The sequence below is a fragment of the Tenebrio molitor genome, chromosome 1, assembly GCF_963966145.1.
Source record: "Tenebrio molitor chromosome 1, icTenMoli1.1, whole genome shotgun sequence".
Lineage (NCBI taxonomy): Eukaryota > Metazoa > Arthropoda > Insecta > Coleoptera > Tenebrionidae > Tenebrio > Tenebrio molitor.
This window is the reverse complement of record NC_091046.1, coordinates 27,764,849-27,778,269: the sequence shown is the minus strand read 5'-3', so window position 1 is coordinate 27,778,269 and position 13,421 is coordinate 27,764,849. Positions and strand designations below refer to the sequence as shown.

Sequence of the window (13,421 nt, the reverse complement as noted above, 5' to 3'; positions counted from 1 at the left end):
AATAATAATAATTATAATGTTGCTGTGGAAGAAAATTTCCAAAGACGATTTAGCGTTAACGTGTGGTGTGGCATTTTTTGAGATAGAATGGACTAGTGGGTCCTTTTTTTATTGATAGCAGTCTCGATCAAACAAAATATCATATTATTTATTATCAAACGAAATAAGCAACGTTCTGGATGAGATACCAATAGCAGTGTTTTGTATTTTTAAATCATTTAAATCATTTTGGTGAACGATGAATGGGTTCTCATGGAGCTATTCGATGGCCCGCTAGATACCCAGATTTGAATCAGTTGGATTTCTTTATATTCATTCGAAACTTTCTAAACAATGTTTATTTGACCCCACCAGATACCCAAAAAGAATTAAAAAAAAGATAGTGCCAGTATGTCAGAAAAAAATCCGAAATTTTTTACTGAATGCAAAGGTGGGCATTTCTACAAGATATCGACAGTGTCTACAACAGCATTGAGTAAATTTTGAGCAACTAGAATAGATTTTCTATTGTTTACAAATTTGATTACTTGATTTTTGATTTTCAATTTTTTTCAATTAAAATACATTTTTTGTTTTTTCTTTTAATGTACGAATATTCAGAAGAAGATTCTTAATAAGAACGAATAAAAAAATATATAGAGTGTAATTTGAAAAAAAAAAGTTTGCTATCGTCTGTCAAAAAATAGATGTTGATAAAAATATCTAATAGGATAATAATGAAGTGTTTTTCAAACTATTTCATTTGATGTGTCATTTATTTAAATCGGATGAAGAATAAGAAAGATACAGCGTCAAAGGTTTTTCGTCAGTCACCCTGTATAAGTACATTGAAATAAACCAAAATAATTATTTTTTTACTTAAACTTTTCCACAATTCATTCAATTATGAGTTTTGAGTTCCTCAAACTCCTGATTTTTTTTAATCCTTACAATCTTACTTCACATTGCCCACATACTCCATAACACCAATTTTTTTTTCCAGATATCTGATACGAGTATTACTGTCTACAGAATTATCCAATCCAAAACTGGCGCCAATCCTTTGATTTTGTAATTTCCTTGTTCATTGATTAAAATTCTTTGAGTTTCCCTTGGGTTTTACCTTCCACCTTCCAGCAGGAACACTAACCATAATGACAGATGACCACGCTAAAAACCACTCACTCACATTTGTAGCGGTAGGACTCGCAGGCGTAAAATTTTTAGATTTCTATTGACAGTTATATGTATTAAATTATTATACAGTGCGTTCGTAAAGTTCGGAATAAATTCGAAAAAACTGTAAGTATTAATTTCTGAGAAAAATTCTCGAACGGGTCAACTTTGTTTTTAAAAAGTGCATATTGTTAAGTACTTTACTTATGTTGACAGCTTGTTATCTCCTAATAATGACGTCATCAATCATTTTTTTAAATGACAACCCCCATTTTTTTCTTATTTTTCTGGTACGCCTTTATACTGGCTAAACGGTCAATGAAAAAAATTGATACTTACCTTACATAACAATTTTTTTTGAGAAAATGACAAATTTTACTTCAATTAATTTAATTTAATTTTTAACGTATTTTTTTTTTTTTCAATGGGTTTAGTTACAATCGAAGGTTTATTGTAATTGACCAAACAATGTATAAAATTTACGACAGAGATTTCGCGCTTAAATAGAACAAATAAGCCCCGACATTATTGAGCGCAGTGCACAAAGTGTGGGTGAGTGCCAAATAGTTGGCGGGAGGCAATTTCAACATTTACGTTAAATTTTATTGTTAACCTTGAATGTTTGTTTGTTTTTGTTTGAGGTTAATTACAATTTTTACATTAAAAAATAAGTTAAATTTTTTTAACTAAAATTAGTCATTTTCTCAAAAAAAATTGTTATGTAAGGTATCAATTTTTTTCACTAGTCGTTTAAGTACTAGGAAGGTCTACCAGAAAAAGATAAAAAAAGTGGGGGTTGTCATTTAAAAAAATTATTGATGACGTCATTATTAAGATATGACAAGCTGTCAACATAAATAACGTACTGTACAACATGCAGTTTTTAAAAACAAAGTTTACCTCTTCGAGGATTTTTCTCAGAAATTAATACTTACAACTTTATCGAATTTATTCCGAACTTTACGAACGCACTGTATACAGGTCACCTCAAAATACGGCAACAGTTAAATATCTCGATAATGGTTTCTCGGAAATCCTTGAGATTTAGAATGGAGTTAAGAGCATTTAAATTCTATTCTTTGTTTAAACCTTCATTAATTAATTATTAATTAATTTTATGATTTTTGAAAAGAGGTTTTTTTTTCTGAATTCAACGATGTATCACATGTAATAATACAATCTAATTAGTTATAGTCTATTTTTTAATTAAAGAACCACAACACCGCAATTTACACCCAAAATAGAGCTGACTACATTGTACACTTTTGACATAGGGTGAAAAATCTCATCATATAAAAATTGAGGTTATTAAAGATATTAGTAGCGCAGCATGTTAATAAAGTTAATAACAACCAAAAATAACTAATTTGAGAGTTTAATAAATGTCTTACTTTGCGAGGCATTTTTAATAACACGTTCAAATGTTAAATGCGAGTTTGTGTACTTTCAAGGACATTAAAAATGACAGGCGTTGGCTGGAATAGCCAATAGATATCATCAAATTCCCTAAATTTTGTAAAATTTTATATTTGCAAACCTAAATCAACAGGTCGTGGTTCTTTAATTAAAAAACAAACTATATTTATTTATTATAAAAATGCCTCATTTAAGTGTAACCGAGGATAGGAGTTCTAATGACGATTGGATATGGTGATAGGAGACGAAGCTGTGCTGAAGTGATGACACTTTTGATGACACACAAAAAATGAAACGGTCATTATGTGATACAGTGTTGAATTAAAAAAAAAAAAACACTCTTTATCATGAAATTAACCCCTGTTGCCATTAAAAAAAATCAATTTAGCTTTGTATCTCGAAAACAAATGTAGGTATTAAACTCAAAAAAATTTACAAATTGTAGAATTAAATGCCCATAACTCCGTAGCAAATTTCAAAGAATTCCAACAAACGGTTTGATAGGTTTAATAAAAAGAGCTTCAAACGGTAGCTACTTTTATTTACTAACCGTTTATTAAACTCCCGCACTGTCAGTGACGAATTTTTGACTTTTATTTGGAGTGTACCTATGGTGACATACAGTTTCAGTTGCCTGTACACAAAATCTAGTTATAAAAACGTCAACAAGAAAAGTTTGGTTATGTTAATAGAGTTAATTCTCTTCTTTCCAAACAATATTTAACAATACCGTGCTTCTCTCTGGCCGTTAACAGTATTCTTTTGTGTTTCATATCTTTTTCTTGTTCAGTCATTTCGTGTGAATAATACCGTGTGAGCAACAAGTACTGATTGAGTTGGCAATAAATTCTGGTGATTTTTGGTGACTTTTATGTCATGTTCCAACGAGAAAACCATTTTATTAATAAACGATTACAAAAACCAAGAGTTTTAAATTTGAAATGTATACCAGCTGTCAATAATGTCAATAAAACAAACCGAAATAGGTACAATTCACAGTCTTGAACATTTTATGTAATTTTTTTTTTTTTGCCAACTGAATCAGTTATTGTTGCTCACCCTGTACTTTGAATGAAAGAAAGCGAATTTATTAAACTTAACTTCAAATTTGAAGTTTCAAATTTTTGCGCCAACGTTGAAGTAAAAATTACTAGTCTCAGAACGGCAGTGCGGCAACTTGCAAACACTTTGACAGTGCGGAAGTTTAGTAAATGGATAGTATTTTTGAATTAAATTTAAAAAATAGTTGTTTTTGTTACAAGGACCTAAAACATTGTTTTTGCGGACGAATCGTTGCTGTTTCCGGACGAGGCGACAGCCGAGTCTGGAATAGCAGATGAGTCCGCAATAGCAGATGAGTCCGCAAAAACGTTTTAGGTACGTGTGACAAACGACATTTTTTGGTAATAGCTCTCCAAACCTTTCACATGACTTTTCATTACGAAATTTCTATTGCGATCACGATAAAGTTGTTCAAAAAAGAGCAACCGTAAATAAAAACTTCTAGCTTAGCCATAGAAACAAGTTTGTTTTGTTTATTTATTAATTCTGTCATTAAAAAAATACCAGAAAAGTTTTTAAAATGCTTCAAAATCCTGAAGATATTTCTAAAAAGGCAACAGAAATTGAACTGGGTTTACTTTCAGCAAAATTCCGTGCCAGGTATTATAAAGAATATGATACATTTAACCGCTGGAAAGAAAATAACGGGGTAGTGCTTGTAAACGAAGATGCGTTACTATATTATCTCCATGAAAAAGTAAGTAATTTTTAAATACTTTGAGACTAAAACCTTCTTTACTTGCTCATGTAATAATACAGGGTTATTTACGAGTAATAATGGGCCCGACAGAATTAAAAATCCAACCCACACTACATTTCCGAAAAAAGCTGGCTACTGAAATTAAAATGTATTGTAGGTTGCATTTTTTATTCTGTGGGGCTCATTATCACTCGTGAATACCCCTGTATACATACTACTTTATTACAGTCACAAACACTAAAACCATCGACAATTTGGTACATTTTTTGTAAATCTAAAATAATCCGGAAAAATTGTCATGGCAATTTTTAGGGAATAAATCCGGAAAAGACTCATTTTACGGATTCAAATCAATCCGTAAAATGGCAATTTTGGAGCGTGTACCAAAAAAAATTTTTTAGGGTTCTTATGTAACCTAATTATTACATGTGATACATCGTTGAACTCAAAAAAAAAATCTCTTTTCAACAATCATAAAATTAACCCCTCTTGCTATTTAAAGAAAAATTTGTTAGCTTTGTATCTCGAAAACAAATGATGGTATAAAACTGAAAAATTCGCAAAGAATAGAATTTAAATGCTCTTAACTCCATACCAAATCTCAAGGATTTCCGAGAAACCATTCTCGAGATATTTAACTGTTGCCATACTTTGTAGCGATTCTGTATATTAAATTATATTAAGAATATAAGAATAAATATTAGATCATTGATTTATCAATTTATCATGCTTATTTTGACAGTGACTAGACTAGAAAATGTCAAAATTTCAAATTTCTCACTAAGAGCCGTTTTACAACCAACCGAACCTGTTACACATTGCTAAATTTTAGGAAAAATCCAACAGGTGGTGTTTCAATAGAAATGGCAGAGCCTATATGTCTTCTGTGGACCGAACATTATTGCATTATTCCCGTCCCGTGCCGGGCAATATTGCACAGAAGATTGGGTTTGAAAAATTAACCGGATTCTTAAACCATATACCGGACCTAATTTGACCGGTCTAGAACATTTTGAAATTCCCAAGTATGTTATTAAAATTTTAGAGAACGATGCGACGTGAAGATGACACGGTCTCGGTGCATGTGAATCATGATTTATGAGCAATTTAACTTGGAAAATAATAAATAGAAAGATTTTGCGGCGTCTCTGTAAGTACATTATTGCAATCTATATATATAAAACTGAATGTCTGTTTGTATATTTTATATACAAATCTACATTTTTACTCGGATCTTGATGAAATTTTGTACACTTGATCTACAAAACAAGAAGAAAATTACTGTCTACTTTAATTTTACAAAAACCAACCCCTACTACCATTTTCAACCCTGTTAAGAAAAAAAGACAGTTTTTTCGAGTTGGAACTACCCTCACCTACGCCGCTTCACCCCTATTTCATCCTCTGAGTATATCGTCGAACGTAGACGAGTTCCTCCCAGCGGTCAGTTTACACCACAGGTGGTCGGTACTTGGCTGTTATCTGTAGACGAGTTGCTCCCGCTTATTGTCGCAGGATTAAGGAAGGCGGCAGGTATATTTTTACATTTTTGATGCAAGATAAAGGAATATTTACTAAATATTAAAATAAAATGTTTTTTGTTCGACATTGTGGAGCCTTTAAGGGGCTCGTCGAACAAAAAAAACTTGTATTCAACTCGTTCGTGTGTAAATTGGGCCTTTCTTCGCACTCGTGGGCCTTTAAAACGCTCCTTGTAATATTATTACAACGTAGGTTTATTGTGATAAGAAATTATTTGTACAAAATTTATTCTAGGGAGTATTCCATTTTCATATTTTTCTATTAATTTTTGTAGTCTCCTTTTTATTTCTTACGTCGTTTCTCAACTTTCTCATTCCTCTGTTTGCAAATTGAATTTTGCTATATTATCTATTCACTTTGATTATGACCACAACGAAAAACATAGTAGGCGCTGTTTAGCTGTGTGCTGCATACGTTTTACACTAAATATTTGTGTGGTGTGAACATGATGGAAAATGTCAGAATTGTCAAAACTTGACCATGGTAGTAAAGCAATGATTTTTATGTATTTATCAATATTAATAACGGAAATCAATATTTGAAGTAGGAGAAACTAAAAACGTCTGTCTGATTCTGTGATCACGTCTGTTGAAAAGTGGAGTTATATCCAGGTACAGATTATTTAACATAAAAACTTCGAAATCACCTCATGAAATTCTCGATATTAATGAAGAACGAAGGAAATGGTAATTTGGCAGTAAGACAAACGCGAAAAATGCCTGGTATAAAGGTAATCAGCATTTCAATTAGCATTGATTAATACAAATATTTTCAGATAAAAACTAATCAGACAGAAAGTTCAAAAAAATGATTTACAGGGGATGAAAAGGCAGAAGATATCAAACTACAACACTTACTAGCCAAAATGTACAACAAAAAAGCACAAATAGAGTTAACTTTATTGGTGATGTTCGTTTTTGTGAGTTGTTTTCCCGTTGGCTTCAATAAATGTCTCGAAACAAGTCAATATTAACCGTTTGGTCCCAACTTTGAGAAGACGACGTGGTATTTTCTTTTTGAATTGTAAAATTTTGTACCAAAACTCAATTTTATAGATATGCGCACAGTGTACGTTGAAAAACGTTTGCGCAAGTCGTTCTCCGTTCTGTCTTCTGTGAGCGTGACGTTTCTGTCTAAATGGCGCCTCCGAGAGTTGCCAACTGCGACTGGATTTAGTGTTATCTAAAATTCCCTATCAATAACCTAGCAACTGAAAAGTTACTACGGAGTGGTCACAATCAAAATGAATAGATTATACGTATATGTTTGAAAACTAATAAGTACATCTAAAAAAGCAAAAATGGAAGGATGACTAGAATAAAAATTATTTTTTAAATGTGCAGATGATAATTACCACCCCTGCAATGCAGTCTAATCCCCAACCCTTCGCTACCTGCATCCTAGATTAGGATATTTTGGGTACCGGGAGGAACTCGTCTCCGCCGATATCGTCACCTTCGCCGCTTGACACCCACAATAAGCACCCCCTATTATGATTTTTAAGCCTGTTATGCTAAAATTAACAATTCAATGGTTGTTATTTTATTATAATTAGGCAATTTGCAGTAAAATTGCTTTGAAAAGTACAGTCACTTGCGAACTTTGATAAATAAATGAAATCTGCTATTTGTTCTTGCAGCAAAAAATCCATGGAAATATTGTTCAATGTTCAGCCCACATTACCCTAGAAAAATAAAATTGTCCCAGATTGCCTAAAATTTGTCGAGTAATTGTTTCAGATCTGCTACCAATGGCTGAAAGATAGGTACTGTTATGTTATAAATTACCCTCCGAACTGGGCCCCCCTGTTACAGTTACCGGTTACAAATCCGAAATGTTCCGGGGTATAACGAACAGGTCGTGGGCTTCGACTCGGTTTACAATGCGAACCACGAGTATCGTTGACTGAGGCTGAAAAAAAGGCAAGAACTGCCCGGAGTACGGGAAATGATACACAACAAATTCGTGGAGAAAGGTTTTTATTTACAGACTGTCACGTGAAATTGTTGTTACAAGACAAGGTTACGACAAAATGAAATGAAACTTAGAAGTGTACAATTCTTATCTAGCACAACTTAACGAAATGATACAATCTGCAAAAAGAAAACAAGAAAACTCCACGATCTGAAAAGGAAACCTGACACAATGCTGTCTAATTTTCTTCTACTTTACCCCGGACTAAATATAACTAATTATCCCACGAGCTTCCCTGTTGACGTGAACCCAATGAGCCAATCTTCCGACAGCGTTGACAGCAAGACGCGAAATTATAAGGGGTTGGAAGGCCGACCCTTTTTCGGAAGCTAGAACGATTACACCGCCCTCCGGTGAGGGTAGGATGTCGAGCTCTTCCTCCTTCCCTTCAGCGAGTTCCGGATTTACTGCCGGTCGACAACTGGAGTCGTTGACCTTTATCAGCCCGATGAAGAAACGTCACTCCCAGCTGATACAATGTCCGCCCTTGACGAAAAATTTGAATTTGATTCAAAAATGGATTATATACAACTGCCAATGAGACAGTGACGAAATGAGTAATACAGCGTGTCCCAGAATTGGGGCCGTACCGATGAATAGCAGAATCGTGATCACTAAAGAAATCCAAATTTGCAAAAAAAAATGTTCAGGCTTCAAGCATTAGAGAGCTAGGAATTGTTTAAGTTGACCAATGAGGAAGCATTTTTCCTAAAAGACTACAACAATTTCCAAAGCGTGCCATGTAAAATCATGGTGATTTTGAATGAATTATTTTGGCACTGACGTTTTTTCATAATTTTGTCAGTCATGTCATTTTCTAATGAAGGATATTTAGAAATGGCCATCCTCTATCGCCAATGTGACCGTAATGCAGCAGCTGCTGCTCGTGAGTTTGCCATTCGTTTTCCAGATCGGCGTCATCTCGACAATCATGTCATATTAAAACTACTCAGTCGAATTAGAGAAACGGGTAGTGTAATGCCAGAAAAAAAAAGGTGTAGCTAGAGCTCCACGTCAGGCACGTGAAGTAGCAGTGGAAGAAGAAGTGTTCGTGTAATTGCGCGTGTGGTTGGTTCTTCGAAATCCACTACACATAGCATTATTCAAGAGCAGCAGTTACATCCTTCTCAATATCATTATACGAGAGTTCAGCAGCTTCAAGAAGCAGACTATCATAGAAGAATAGGATTTTGCCGATGATTGTTGCAGCAAAATGAATCCAAACTTCGCTCGGAATATTCTTTTTACCGAGGAAGGCTCATTTTCAAGAGAAGGGATGTATAACACTCACAACTGGCACTTATGGGCGGATGAAAATCCAAATATTATTGGAGTTAGAGGTTTTCAAGAAAAATTTAGTACTAATGTGTGGGCTGGAATAATTGATGATCGCTTGGTAATACTAATAACTTTAGTGATTTCACTTTAATCTAAGATTTGTAATGTTTGTATTTTTAGATAGGACCTTTTCGTCTTCCTCGACGTCTAAATGGTGAAGATTATTAAGATTTTCTTGAAAACAATCTTCCGGAATTATTAGAAGACATCGATTTAAACTTGAGGAGACAAATATGGTTTCAGCATGACGGTGTCCCTCCCCAAAATTCAAGGTTAACCCAGCAAGTACTGAATACATGGTATCCGCATAGCTGGATCAGTCGAGGAATGGATTTTTTTTTCTGTGGAATCAGTTTATAAAGACTACATACAAAGTGAGCCAGTGGACACTTTGGAAGAATTGAAAAACAGACTGCAGGAGTCTATTGCGGCTCTGATATCTGAGATGTTACGAAATGTTCAAAATAACTTGCTGCGACGAGCAACTCTGTGTATGAAGTGGGTGAAAGGCAGTTTGAACATCTTATGTGAAATTAATTGTTATTAAATACGATGGTTTCTAATAAAGGTTTTTATAGTTTTTTTTTTGTGATCATGGAATTTCTTTAAAATAACCATCTATCTATGACATTTAGAAACGTCAGTATTGTCAAAAAAAAAAATCATTCAAACTTCGTTAACACTTGGGTTTAGATTTTTTACATGGCTCACTTTCAACGACGTTAAGTTCAATTTGAAAAATTGTCTCCTCATTGGTCAATTTTAATAGTCTCTAACTCTTAAACCCTTGAAGCCTGGACATTTTTTTTTTTTTTACAAATATGAGTTTCCTTAACAATTCTGTATCTGTCACACAAGGGTATGGCGCCAATTCTGGGACACGCTGTATAGTTATTTACGAACCAAGTGCGGGAAGACGATGTTCCCGCATGAGCGCATTTTTTAAAGCACGAGCGACGAAGGAGCGAGTGCCTTTAATTAATGCGCGAACGAACGGAAGATGTCTTCACACAAGTGGTTCGTACAATATTTATTGTACGAAAATTAAATTAAAATTTTTTGTTTTAATACCGAGCGATCATTTAAAAAATAAATCGAGTTTGCTTTGGAGCCTATGCTATAGCATGGGTTGCCATAGGTAACACGCCGACTCGATTTATTTTTTAATTGATCGGACCGTACGTTAAACATAAACGAATATAAAACCAAGTAGGCAGTGATCTTTGGTTATTGGAAACAATTGCTTCACTTGATATTTCAATTTTTGCAATAATTTGTGAATTTTGTAGGAACAATTTTCAACGATTATAAATCTTTCCGTTATTTTTTAATGGAGGAAAACCCAGGGAAGTTGTATTTTATGAACTAAATTTTATTATTATCAAGACAGATTTTTTTTTAATACCTCAAAGGGCCAGTGTTTTTTGCAATTTTTACATTCGAGTCGACCGGGAAGCACTCGTTTCGGAGCGAGCGTTGGATGTTGGAAGCGTTGCTTTCAAAGCTATGAGTACAAAAAAAATGTTTACAATGAGTCGGTCATTGAATATAAATGAAATAAAATGTAATAAAAAATGAGAGGTGATAGAAAACGTAGAAAGTTAATCTATTCGTTAAACATGAATAATTGTGTGGAAGCCACGGCCTAGAGAAATGACGGATCACCACTGCTCCGTCCGGACTTAGCTGGTGGGTAGACCCAGGAGCTTCCGGTGAGTCCGGGGACGACCTGGGCTGGCAGGACCTGACGAGATCTTGATCCGTAAGGCGCTCGATCCGGAGACCTTCCGTAGTGAAGTCCTTGATCCGCTTGGCGATTTGGTGCGGTGGTACTTGGACGAATCCTCTCCACCGACCCTTGTGAACTTCGATGTCTCGTTAGCCCTGCAAATTCACTGGATCACTGTCGCCTTGACCCCAGGCACTAACAACACTGCGAACAGCCGTGTTGCGCAGATTTTTCGGCGGAAGTCCGTGCACGTTTCCGTCGCGATGGGTTCTAGAACGTTCTAGAAAAATTGCAAGGATCTACAAGCGCGCGGCGATTTAAATCGTAACAGTACCTACCTTCATTTGAAATCACAAATTGTTCTGCGAGGTTTTGAGATTTTTTTTTTAATGAATTTGTAATATCGTAGAAGATATTCACTATCAAATTGCTGGTAACTTCCATGGCGAATTTGTGTTTCAAACTGCGATAGGGTGATTAATCGAAGTGCTCCTTTAAAGTCTCGAGCATCTGGAACTGCTCTTCTGCATCTAACAACAGAATAGATATTTATGCATTAAGGGAGATATGAACATGATTTTCCCTGAGGTTGACGTGGTTATAAACCGAAGGGAAAAACATGAATATCTCCCGTGGTGCATACAATATTTTATTTTTTAATGTCTATACAGGGTGTCTCAAAAATGGCGCCCAATCTCCTAAGGGTCTTAAAGAATAGAAGTCTGGGAAGGTAAATCTCAATACAAAATTTGATCGGACCAACAGATTTTGTATAACTTGCTCTTAAATGTGGTAATTTCAAAGAGATGTATCTCCTTTATTATCAAATTTTACAGCTGAATTATAAATTACTTTACAATGTTACTTTTTCCAAGACCCCTTTAGGTAGTGGAACAACACCGAAGTAAATCTTTTTAGAGTAATGACCTACCAAAATACGCTAAAATAACAGTGGCAACATTGACCTCAAAGGAGAATTGGTTTAGTTGATTGTGCATACCAACCGATGTTGCCAAATTTGCTTATTTTAAAATGTGTATAACATAGAAAATAGTCAAAGAAAAAAAATTCACAACGAAATTGAACTCAACTCTTCAAATAGTTTAACCCCTCAAGAGATTGGGCGCCATTTTTGAGACACTCTGTATTTAAAAGTTAAAACTTTCTTAAAAATATTTTGCAGGGAAAATTGCGTGAATATCTGGTTGCTATGATTTGGTTCTCATGAGTTTGTTGTACCTAAACAATGTGGAGGACGAAAAAATTTGAAATATCCCAAAGGAGTTATGAGTTGTTTTTCATAATGTGTATCTTTGTATCTATGACGAAAAGAAACAATATCGTGTTACTAGAAAATAAAAGAAACTCTTGCTTTTTTTTTATTATTAACCAATTTTGCTCATTTAAAACACGCCTGAGCGTGTTTAAATCGAACTTTAAAAAACGCTCTTTTCCATGGCAACATCGCGCGTTTTCCATGGAAGCATCACCAAACCCGAGAGGCCCGGAGAAACGTGAAGTCTAAATGTTAACTCATTTAACATTTAAAAAAAAATATCGTAAAGTATTCGTGGATAACTGGTCTTTAAAACACTTGCTCTATTTCGAACACTCCGGCTGCGCCGTCGTGCTCGAAAAATCGCGCGTGTTTTAATATCCACTTATACTTTAATATACTATAATCACACTTATTTGAAATTGCAACTCTCTAAAAATATTCTTTTTGAAAATCAAGTGCGGTTTGCCTAGCCAGCATCAAACCTGTCTGAAATGGTTTGCACGCACCAACATTGAGTGTTCTGCTAATATCCATCAAATTATATATTTAGAAAAACTATACCAAGTGTCCTCCCACTGTTCGCCATTGGAGTGTGACAATAGTTATTTACATAATTAGTAGGATATTACAGGACTCGAGTGTAAAGATTGCAGATGACGAGGGCGTTAGCCCGAGTTCATCTGTAATCACACGAGTTTCCTGTAATATGCTTTAGCCCACGTGTTATGTACAACATTTTATCTACGGCTGCAAATTGTTAACAAAAAAAAAAACAATTTTTGGTAAAAACGTCAAATTTGACATTTACAAAAATATATTTTGATAATTGTTAAATGTCAGTTTCAATCGTTTTAATTCAAAATCAAAGCAACAAGATTGAAACAATTTGCTCAATACCAGGACAACTAGCTAATTCTGTTTGTAAACGCGTTGTTTTTAATTTTTCATAATTGAGAACCGGGTCGTTTACGTCTTATCGCGGCTCTCGGAAGTGAAGTGACTTCGAAAAATGTACATTGGGGTTACCCCGACGTCAAGTGAGAAAAATACCAGAACCTGGAACGGAAACGTGTGTGATCTTGTTTCGAGGACGACCTGGAGTGCAAGAGACGAGCTTCTCTGGAGGTGTCACTGCAGTTTGCGTCGTTTTTCCAGTATGGCGTGTATTACAAAGTGGTCTCTTGTGCGAGCAACCCAAAAGAGAATAGTAGATGATATCATTAAAA

General features: G+C 34.6%; 3 long non-coding RNA genes across 5 annotated transcripts in view; all 3 read left to right on the top strand.

The window, feature by feature from the left end:
* The window catches only part of LOC138132203 (uncharacterized), a 311,521-nt gene that overhangs the window by 241,007 nt on the left and 57,093 nt on the right, over positions 1 to 13,421 (top strand). The gene's annotated exons all lie outside the window — the stretch shown is intronic.
* LOC138122317 (uncharacterized) lies at positions 6,218 to 6,781 on the top strand. The gene is made up of 2 exons (XR_011156431.1): positions 6,218 to 6,597; positions 6,651 to 6,781. It is a non-coding gene; the product is annotated as an uncharacterized lncRNA (long non-coding RNA).
* Positions 8,638 to 9,767, top strand: LOC138122285 (uncharacterized). Its single transcript, XR_011156417.1, has 2 exons — positions 8,638 to 9,245; positions 9,308 to 9,767. It is a non-coding gene; the product is annotated as an uncharacterized lncRNA (long non-coding RNA).